The 10858-nt window shown below is 58.8% G+C and overlaps 1 protein-coding gene across 5 annotated transcripts in view; it reads right to left on the reverse strand.

The window, feature by feature from the left end:
• The window catches only part of GDPD5 (glycerophosphodiester phosphodiesterase domain containing 5), an 82366-nt gene extending 79231 nt beyond the window's left edge, over nucleotides 1–3135 (reverse strand). For 3 of the 5 annotated variants that reach the window (XM_058305971.2, XM_058305968.2, XM_058305973.1), the window contains exon 1: nucleotides 2496–3135. The gene's annotated coding sequence lies outside the window, so the exon portion shown is untranslated. The remainder of the gene's footprint in view (nucleotides 1–2495) is intronic. The other 2 variants (XM_058305970.2, XM_058305972.2) reach the window with 2 other exon arrangements.
• Between the last annotated feature and the right edge of the window lie 7723 nt (nucleotides 3136–10858).

Here is a 10858-nt window from a genome sequence, read left to right on the forward strand (position 1 = left end):
GCCTGAGGGGAGCAATAAATTATTCACTGGACCTTTGTGTTGAGAGATGCGAGACAATGGGCCAGAGGGAATGGACACCAGCCCCAAGGAAGTCGACAGCCTGGGAGGGAAGGAGTCAGAAGGCAGAGCCCTCAGCGACCCAAGCAGATTCTAGAAGGCTTGGAATCAGAGGAAGTGAGAGGTGGGTTGAGGGGTGAGCAAAAGCACATCCCTGAGCCTGGAACAGCAGCCTGTGTTCTAGTCCAAGACATGTCTGAGAACTTTCCCAAATTCCCTTTTAAAAGACTCTTCCTGGTCAAAATTCCAGCTTCCTTCCCACCCCGGGGGGGCAAATGCTATCTGGCCAGGCGGCCGGCATATTTGCATTTCACTTATCCCTCACACTAGCCTGGTAAGAAGGTATTCTAATTTTAAGGTGAAGACACTGGCTCAGACCTGCCCAAGGCCCCGCTGCCACGCCCCCTCCAGGTCTGTGGGTCTCTCACCGGGTTAGATTCCAGGCCTCTGCCTGCCCCGACTGTGAGCTGGTAGTCACGCTGTCTCTTCTACCCAGGTAACCTCCCGGGCACAGCTATGCAGTTGGCACTCAGCTCCTGAAGCAAACTCAAAGGCCCTAGACAAGTCATTTCACCACTCTGAGCCTCAGTTTCCCACAAAAGTAGCCATTAATAACTAACCCAGTCTGGGAAAACACAACAAACTCCTTCTTAGCACTTAACAGTGAGCAAGTTGTGAGCACACCATCATTTGAGTAGGTGACGCACAGCCTGCTTGACCCCATTTTACAGGTGAAGCTTGGAGCCAGGTGAGGCTTGGAACCAGGTGAGGTTTGGAACCCCAGACTCTTCTGAGAGATCCGGGAGGCTCCCCAGCCCTGCTCTGCCTCGTCCAGGTTCCAAGCTCTTTCCACCACACCGTGAGATGAGGTCACAGGTGTGAAATTATTTCATCAAAGAAGTGCTTTGTTCAGATGCGAGGAATATTCTGAGGATTTGAATCCCCACTGAGGAATATTCTGAGGATTTGAATCCCCACTGGGGACGGGGTGGGGGAATCCCAGTTCCCTCAGTCACCTTCTCTTGCAGGGTCCCCCAACCCTCCATTCCCAGGGACCTGAGCTTTCAGCCTCCAGATGACCCCTCACCACCCTCTTCCGCTTCCCAGAGGCTCTCCAAGGTGGCTTCCTCGGCGACGCCAGGAACCTGGGCACTGCAGGGTTAAGTAATACCAGCCAAGGCCATAGGACTCAGACCAAGGCCACCCATCCCCCCCACCAGAATAACAACCACAGAGCTCCTGCCAGGAGCTCTTTCACAACACTCTTCTCCCTGCACCTACACCAGGGGGCAGTGCAAGGAGCCCCCGCCTGGGAGGCGAGACGCCTGGGGCTGTGCCCCCAGCTACCAGACCTTGAGCAAGCCCTGCCCCTCTGGGGTAGCCTGCAGGTTTCCCTGCCCAAGAGAGGCTGAGGCTGGACCTTCTGTCTGGGCCAAAGGCGAACAGGCTGCTGGCATGTCCCAGTGTCAACCACAAAGACACGGTAGCCTCACAGACGGTCACCCGGGGACGGGGAGACCCCCGGGCAACCAGAGGATGCGACCTGGGGAGCGGGATTAGATACCTTGAAAGGTGCTCGGGAAGGTTTTCTCCAGTATACTTCTGGCTCATCCACTCACTCTCTTGGGCCCTTGGGTGCCCTCGCTCTAGGCCTCAGTTTCCCATTAGTAATGTGAAGAAGGTAAGCTGGGTGAGTACTGGGGGCCACATCTCCCCCCAACTCTGACTCCGGGACCTCTCTGGCGAGTTCCCAAACATATGAGCAGCTTCTCAGAACCCCTGGACCTCTGGGTCTTGGACACCCTGGAGTCTGAGCATGTGGGCCGGGGGTTGGGGCAGCTGCTCTCCTATCCTAGGCCCACAGGGAGGGAAGCTGTGGACTGGGAAGCGTCTCAACTCTGTCCTCAACCCTGGGCCACCTGTCCTAGCAGGTGACAGGGCCAGGGAGCAGGAGGAATGCAGGCCAAGATAAGCCACCTCCTCAGCCTCAGGGCCAGCTCTTGAGGCTCCGGTGTGCCCATGCGGACACCCCTGCCCCCACTATCCTTCTCCAGGGCCAGCCTCTTTCTTTCTTCCTCGCCTCACTTTGCTTCTGTCCCTCTCCATGCTCTCCTCCCCAGTATCATGCTCAGAGTGAAAAAAGCAGGGTCATTCAATCTGTCGAGCCCCAGTTTCCCCATCTGCAAGTGCCTATAACAGTACATAATACCTTTTACATACTCAAGAAGTAGCAGGGGGCCTTAAATGAGGGGGGCAGGGCACGGACCTGCACACAATGGGTGCTCAATAAGTGCCCATTTTCTCCCTTCCCCCTCCCTTTCCCGCGGCGCCTCCTGGCCAGCTCCAGCTTCTGCCCGTCCCCTACACGCCCACGGCTGGCCCTGGCGCTGCCCCCCTGGGTCGGAGGCTGCCGTCGCCCGGCGCGGGGGCCCTCTCACCTGCAGCTCTCGGTTCTCCGCGGGGCGGAGACCCCGTGTCCTCTTCGGGCCAAGTGCTGAGACACTCGGCTGGGGCGGAGAAAGGTGGCCGCTTCGGCGCGTTCTGGTTCAGTCCGACTGATCCGCCGGCCTGGAGCCCTCGCGGGGCGCCGGCCCCGGCCCGGGGCTTGCCGGGCGCTCGTGCGGTCCCAGGTCCCCAGCAGCAGGTCCGAGGCAGCTGGAGGCTCGGGTCTCGGGGAGCCAGGGGCTGGGGGCGCCCGGGCTCCTCTGCACCCAGGTCGTTGACCCCGGGGCGGGGAGCTGGGGTCGCTGACACACGGACAGAGAGGCTGGGAGGAGCCGTACGGTGGGACCAGGCGCGTCCCGCCCCGATTCGCCGGATCAGGGTCGGGGTCTCGGGGCGTCCCGGCGGGAGCCCGGGGCTGGGCAGGCCGGGCCGGGCAGGGCGCGGGTCGCAGCCCGCGGGGAGTCTCAGCAGAGCCGGGCTCGGCTCGCTCCACCAAACAGGGCGGACTTGTGCGCGGCGGCTGGCTCCGGGGCTCCGGCCGCGGCCCCGCTTCCTCCCCTCGCTCCGGCTCGCTCGCCGACCGCTCAGCCCCGCGCCTCGGCCGCCGCCACCGCCGCTGTCATCGCCGCCGCGCACCCCCCGGGGAGCCGCCGCGGGAGCCGGGGCCGAGCCCAGCCGAGGCAGCGCCGCCCAGCGCCCGGGCGCCCGGCCGGCCCCGCCCTGGGGGCGGAGTCCGCCCGAGGCCCCGCCCCTCGGCCTGGCCCCCCCCCCGGGAGGCGGGGCGAGCTCCCGAGCCCCTCCCCCGCGCTGCGCGCCGTCCGGCAGCGGAAGCCAATCAGAGAGCGGGAAAGAGCGGCGCTGTGCGGCGGGCGAGCTCCGCCTGGCGGGCGGGGGCGCGTGGCGAGGAGCGGCTGGAGCAGGACAATGGGGCGGGGCCTCCCGGGGAGCAGGGGGAGGCTGGGGTTCCCGGGGCGCGCGGGGAGCAGAGGGGAGGGGAGAGGGGAGGGCAAAGAGGAGGAAAAAGGCGGGGCGGGCGCGGCGGGCTAGGGGGTCTCCGGGCGAGCCGGAGCCCTGGGGGGCGGAGGCCCCGCCCTGCCAGTGCTCTCCCGCCTCCCGGGTGTCTGGGCGCAGCGCGCGGAGGGGAGCGTTGGGGGCTGTGAAATGTTCTGATTTCAGGAAGCGGCGAGGAGGAGTTTTTGAAAATAAAGAGCGGATCACTCCTCGACACTTCCTCTTTCCCAGCGCCCGTCCCCGGGAGGAGCGTCGCTCGCAGTTTTAAAAATACAAGTCAGGAGCAGAGGTTGAGGACACGACGCTGAGTCGTGCGGTAGCTGCCGCCCGGGCCCGCCCGTCCCCGCCTCAGCGCCGTGGGTGCCGGAGCCGGGTCTGATTGATCGGCCCGCCCCCAGCGCCCCGCGCGGGGCTGAGCACGGAGCGTCATTGGAGGGGTTGGACGTGCGGATGAGTGCGTGTTGCACGTGCTCTGGGGGCGATGTGAAGGCGCCGGGGACCTGAGGAGGGAGGAATGGGGGTGGCACAGGAAGGCTCCTGTAGGTGCAGCCCCACCCTTGTGCAGTAGGTACCCGCGTTCAGCGAGGAGGCCACCCAAGCGCGAGGAGGCCAGGTGATGTTCCCCAGAGCACACGGCCCGCGCAGGCTTCCGTCCTCCCTGAGCCTGTGGCTCTTCATCTGCGAAGGGGGGATGAAGATGCTGCTTGTACTGCAGGTACCTGGCAGGCACCAGGGCTTCAGAGGATGGAGGGAAGGGCGGCCTAGCAAAGGAAGCAGCATGTGCTAATGTGTGGAGTCCGAAAGGCACTTCCGGGGCCCCTGGCCTAGGCTGGGGGGACAAGGAGAGGCTTCTCTGAGGGAGTGACAGGTAAGCTAAGGCCAGAGGTAGGGAGCAGCCAGATAGAGGGGGCCTCGGGGAATGGACAGGGGTCTGGGCAGAGGACGGCCTGTGCAGAGCTCTGGAGGTGAGGGAGAACTCAGAGAAGCTCGGGGTGCAGTGGTGAGAAGAGTCGGGGAGGCAGCTGGGGCCAGGCAAGAGGGAGTGTGGACTTTATCCTGAGGTCAAGAGCCTGTGGGGCCTTCCTCCTGATCCTGAACCCAGAAGGGTCACGCTGAGGCTCAAGCCTTGAAGAGGCCTGAGTGGGGATGCACTGGTTGTCGGGAGCCCTGGGAGATTCTGAAGCCAGAAGTCGATATAGGAAAGATGGCGTTTTGTTGGGAACCCAGGCAGCACGAAAACCTTTTCAGTACACAAGAGGCAGGGGGTGGGGAGTGGGGCAGGGGTGTGGGAGGACGGTTCTGAGTCCTTGCTGAGGCCTGACCCAGAGACTGCCGACATCCCCTCGAGTCCACCAGCCTTGGTGCTGAGAGTCCGGTTGGGAGTGGGTGAGCTGGAGGCTCCAGTCCTAGTGGACCCAGGAAGCCGGGGCTGGTCTGTGGCCAGAAAACTGGCAGGGGGCAGTTTTGCTCTAAGCGTTGAGCTTGGTGACAGCACTAAAACCTTGTGACTTCCCCCTCTGCTCCTTCTGTGGCTCTGAGTAGCCAGCACGTTCAAGCGTTTAGCCCTGCTTCTGGCCCCTCCGTTACTGGCCTCCTGCCCCTGCCAGCCTGTCTCCCCATCCTGCCCTCTCTGCTCCATCGCAAGCAGAGTGCACGTCTGTCTCCTCCACGCGGGGCGCGCCTCCTCTTCCCATGTCTGGGGGGTCCGCTTCCCCCTCCTCTCCTGAGTTAATTCCTTCTCAAACGTGAGTCCCCCTGCCCACCTGTGAGGCCAACTGCCGTATCCTCAGAGGCAGCACACAGTAGGTGCTCTGTAAGTGAGGGTCTGAGCTCTCAGAGCCCCGTCACCTCTGAGAAGCCTCTGTAAGCTCCCTGGGCAGCCTGCCTGGAGTCTAGGCTCCCCACCCCCGGGCTGGGGGTGCCTCCCGGGGGAGGGGCCTGCCTCCCGCCCCCAGCTCAGGCCCTGCCAGCCCTTAGAGCCCTCAGCAGGGATGAATGAATGAGGCTCTGAGAACTTCGCCGCCGCTCCTGCTGTGAGAGCTTTCTCAGCGGGGTCAGAGGAGCAGAATTTCAGAATGAAAAGGAGGCTTTCAGGCCAGCCCCTCCATTGGCCCCCGAGGCCCGCAGAGGAGGGCGCAAGTCACCAGGAGGTGACCGGCAAGTGGGCCTCAGGCGCCCACATTCGCCCTCTGGCTGCCATCTGGTGGGGGGAGGGGTGCCCCCTGACCTGGGGGAATTGGGCCTTTTGGTGGCCAGGGAGGCCCAAAAAGCATGACATGTCCCATCAGATGGACATACTCTTGGGGGTACTGTAATCTAGAGGTCACACATGTGGGTTTGGAATCCTGCTACCTGGGTTCAAATTCTGCTTCTCTACTTGTTAGCTGCGTGACTCAGGCAGGTTACCTAACCTCTCTGAATCCCTGCTTTCTCATCTATAAAAAGAATAATTAGGTGTTTGCCTCAGACGGCTGCTATTATTACATGAGTTCATCTTCGTGAAGCAGTCATCACAGTGATTTTTTTTTATTATTACCAGTCTGTTTCTGTGCAGGACTGTAACAGGAATGCCTCAAGGTTAGAGCCATTATCTTCCCCTCCGCCCCAGATGGTTCCCTTGTCTGTATGCTCATTGTGTCTGCTCACTGTCTCTGCTCATCTTCTTAAGGAGGTACGGGGAACTGAATCCAGAACCTCCCATGTGGGAGGCAGGCACCCAGCTGCTTGAGCCACATCTGCTCCCCCCATGATATTTTTATGTCTCAAGATCCACGTCCACTTTGGGCCCATCCCACTCTCAGCCAGGGCCTGGAACAGCAGTGTTTGCTGACTGAGTGATTTCTGAGCGGGGAGGGCTGGGCAAGGACACGGGTGAGCCTTGCACCCCAGCCCTCGCCCTCACGACCCCATAACTTTCACTCTGGCTGCCTTTGCCAGTCTTGGGCATGGACTGGGTCCTCCCAGCTCCAGACTTCTATAACCCCATGATTCGTGCTCACCATCTCCGATTCTGAGAAGAGCCTGTCGATTCTAATACTCTATTAATGTAACACTAACTACGTGATTCTAACATTCTGTGGGCTAAGAGTCTGCTACTCACAGGCTCTGGTTCTGGCATCTGCGATGCTACCACTGCGTGAGCTCTGACAGGGTTTCTTAGGACGTCCTGTGGCAGTGGGCGGTGCCAGCGTGGCCCGTCTGGGCAGCCTCAGGCTGGCAGTGAGCCGATTACAGAGGTCTGGGCGTGGCCGCTTGCCTTTCCCAAGAACCTTGTCAAAATCCTTGGCTGCGGGAAGGGTGGAGGCGGAAGGGCAGTTCCCAGGTTGGTGGGTGTGCGCCTCACCTCGGTCTGGGCTTGGAGCCGCCACCTGCAGGTCCCAGCCACGCCCCGGGTTTAAAGCCACCGGGCTGAGCACCTGGCCCCACCTGCGTGGAGGCCGCCCCGCCCACTGGACTCTCAGCTCCTGATGGCCACGGATGCCCTGATCTGTATCACTACCCCGACCTGCAGCCAGGTGGGCAAGCCTCCACCAAGCCCCCCCTTTGTGCCAGGCCTGGATTGGGCGCTAGGGTCTTAGAGGTGAAGATGGGAGGTCAAGGTCGAAGTCGGATAGGGAGGCAGATCCTGACACAGCTGCACCGGGGAATGGTGGGCCTTGTGGATGGGGCGAGGGTTGAGGACCTGGGCGACGAAGCCAGACCCCCGGGCTCCCATCCCGGCGCCATCACTTAACCTGTTGTGTGACCTGGGGCACTCTGTGCCTCAGTTCCCTCACTTGTGAAATGGGTACGAGAATAGTGCCTGCCTCGTAGAGTTGTTCTAAGGATCAATGAGTGAATACAGGTGAAGTGCTGAGGACAGTGCCTGGCGCATGGAATGTATGGTAGATCTTAGCCCATCCCTAGGCTTCAAGGAAAGCCTCCCAAGCAAAATGAGCCCCAATGGGTCTTGAAGGGTGAATAGGAGTTCGCTGCAGGAAGAGGGAGGAAAAGTGCATTACAGGCAGAAGGGCTGGCCTAGGCCAAGGCCCCGAGGTTTGCAGCAGGGGAGCAGGTGTGGGAAACCAAAAACCAGCCCCATAGTGCCGAGACAGAAAGGTTGAGAAGGGCCATGGCTGGGGAGGTGGGCAGAGGGGTTATCACACAAGGTCGTTGTCGTGGAGTTTGGCTTCTGTGCTGAGAACACACAGGAGCTGCGGGAGTGTTTAAGCAATAAGGCAGATGGATTTTTTTTAAAGGAGGTACCAAGGATTGAACCCGGGACCGCATACGTGGGAAGCCAGCACTCAACCACTGAGCTCCACCACTCCCCCAGATGGCTTTTTCACATGCATGGTCCTGGCCACTGTTGGAGAAGAGACTGAGGCAGGGAGACCGGCTGGGCGTTTTGAGGGTCCACAGAACAAGATAACGAGGGTCTGATCCTAGGCCCGGGCTAGGGGTGGGGGAGTAGAGAACATTGAGGGGAAAGAGCAAGACCTACTGATTGCATCCATATGGGGGGTGGGAGGAGTTGAGGAGCCTGGGGCGACTCTCCGGGTGGGGCTGGGGACCTGGGAGGGTGGTGGTGCCAGTCGCTGGAGCGGGGAACCCAGAGGGGCAGGTGTGGGGGTGGCGATGTCTTGGCTTAGGGCGTGGTGAGTTTGAGGGGCCTCTGGGAGGTGACTGCGGGATCCGCGGACTTGGATTTCAGGAGAGGAGCCAAGGCTGGAGGCCGCCTGGCCTTTGGGATGGGGAGGGGGTGGCACCCCAGGGAGGGTGGCACGCTAAAGACTGAGCTGGGAAAACCTGCGGCGAAGCGAGTGGGCCCAGCCGTGGAGTCCATGAAAGAGCCAGGCGGGGCTGTGCGCAGTGTGGACAGGAGCTGAGAAGGAGCCGCCGTCTTCAGGGAGCTCTCCACGGCCAGGAGGGCGAGGGTGAAAATGCCCTCTGGGGTCCGCAGTCAGGAGTCTCTGAGGAGCTTGTGGGTGGCTTGGGCAGCAGCTGCAGAGCAGAGGTGGGGGCTGGGGCAGGGGCACCCTAGGGGACAGCTGGGACAGCTCTCTGCAGGCTCCCGGACTGGAGCTGCAGGCTCTGGTGGCAACTGGAGGAGGAAGCAGAGCTAGAGGAGGTTTTAGGTTTGGGGATTCTTTTTTTAAATTCTTTATTGTGGTAACATATTTACAACATAACACCTCCCCTTTTAACCACTTTCAAGTCTGCAGTTCAGTGGTGTTAGTCACATTCACAGTGTTGTGCTACCGTCACCACCATCTATTACCGAAAGTTTTCCATGACCCCAGGAACTGTACCGGTTAAGCAATCACTTCCCATTTCTCTTCCAACCCCTGGTTTCCTGGAATCTGCTTTCAGTGTCATGAACTTGCTTCTTCTAGTCATTTCATATAAGTAAGCTCACACAGTACTGGTCCTTGGATGGCTGGCTTCTCTCACGCAACGCCAAGTCCTTGAGGTGTGCCCGGGCTGCAGCACCCCTCAGCACCTGGTGCATTTTGCACCTGAGCACGCTGCCATGGGAGGCGTAGCCCACACTTGGTGCATCTTTTCACCTGTCGGTGGGCACTGGGGTTGCTTCTACCTTGGGGCTCTTGTGAATCACGCCGCGATGCACACTGCTGCACAGATCCCTGTGTGCGCCCCTGCTTTCCGTTATGTGGGGTAGATACCTGGAAGTGGGCTGGCGGGGGGCAGGACAGTTCCAGCCTCAGCTTTCGCTTGCACAGCGGCTGCTCCTTCTTACCTTCCCGCCAACGCCCGCCAGCGTCCTCTTTCCCCGCTTCCTCCCGGCGGGTGTTATTCATTCTTAGGACGATAGCCGTCCTGGTGGGTTTGACTGGGGATCTTGGGGCTGCAGGAGAGCGGAGGTAACTCACGCGGGGGTCCCCGAGGAGCCGGAGGGGCAGGGGCGGGGCCCCCGTCGGGGACCCAGGAGAGGGAGCCCTTCCCGCAGGGGCTGGGGGGTGAGGGCAGTGTTGGGGGGACGGCGTGGTCAGGCTGGGGGCCGCGGTGCCTCGGCGAGCGTGCCCGGGAGCCGGCCAGGGGGAGCCGGGGCCACGAGGAGCTGGGAGGCGGCGCTGTGCCAAGCCCGGGCGGAGTCCTGCCAACAAGCCCGGCTGAGGCCCCCTGGTGGGGGCGCTGGGGGTGGGGAGCGTCTAGTTTGGCACCCCCCTCTCCACTGCCAGAGCCTGCTACCCGCTGGTCTGGGAAGTCCTTGTCCGATTTTCTTCCTTCCCCAGCAAAGCATCGGGTCACACCAATGCGCACGCCTCACCTTTAACTAAGTCAGGCTCCGGGGCCCCGGTCACATGGCTGCCTCTGCCGCCCCCTGCTGCCGGATGATGGTGGGTGCAGAATAGCCGCGCTAAGCTAACAATGGAACTGTCATTCTCAAGCTTTTGCTCCTAAAAATTATGGAGGTCTCCAAAGAGCTTCTGTTTACATGATTTATATCCGCAATTAAAACTGAGAAATTTAAAAGATTTATGTAATTCATTTTCAATAACGTTAATCCTGTTACATATTTTAGAGCGGTTGTAGATTTACAGAACCATTACCTATAAACATTTTTTATGAAGAATAACTATAGTTCCCCAAATCCAAAATTAGTTAGAAGAGTGACACTGTTTTATATGCTTATGAATTTTTCAATGTTTTGCTTAATAGAAGATAGTTGGATTCTCATATATGCTTCTGCTGACAATCTCATGCAATACGTTGTCTTGATTGAAGTGTATGAAGAAAATACAGGCTCAGACAGATGTGGAGAGAAAAGGTAGGAGTATTTTAATGACCCTTTTAAATGATTGTGGCTATTCTTCTTTGATAATAACCACAACTAGACAAGTGGTAGTTTCTTTTTTTTTATGTTTTAAATATTTTTTTTCGAACAGTTGTAGGGTTATGGAAAAATCATGCAGAAAGTACAGAATTCTTGCCCTCTTCCCACACACAGTTTTACCTATTATTAACATTTTGCATTAGTGTGGTACATTTGTTACAATTGAATGACCATTATAATTAGAGTAACTAAAATCCATAGTTCATTTTACAGCTCGTTCTTTGTGTTATACAATTCTCTGGGTTCTCCCCTGCCCCGCCCAGTTTTTAAAATTATTGTGGTAACATATATGTAACTGAAATCAGATCAATGATTTTTTTCTATGAAGTTATATTAGAATCCATTGGTCTTTTTTTGAACTTGAATGTATCTGTTACCCATGTATGCTTTTGTAGCATCATGCATTGGTTATTTGGGGGAAAAAATCCAGGTCCACCAAATTATGCAGAACTTCCAAATATCTACAAATTTCAGTATTTTGTAGTAAAAAAAACCATATTTGTTCAT

The sequence above is a fragment of the Dasypus novemcinctus genome, chromosome 10, assembly GCF_030445035.2.
Source record: "Dasypus novemcinctus isolate mDasNov1 chromosome 10, mDasNov1.1.hap2, whole genome shotgun sequence".
Taxonomy (NCBI): Eukaryota; Metazoa; Chordata; class Mammalia; order Cingulata; family Dasypodidae; genus Dasypus; species Dasypus novemcinctus.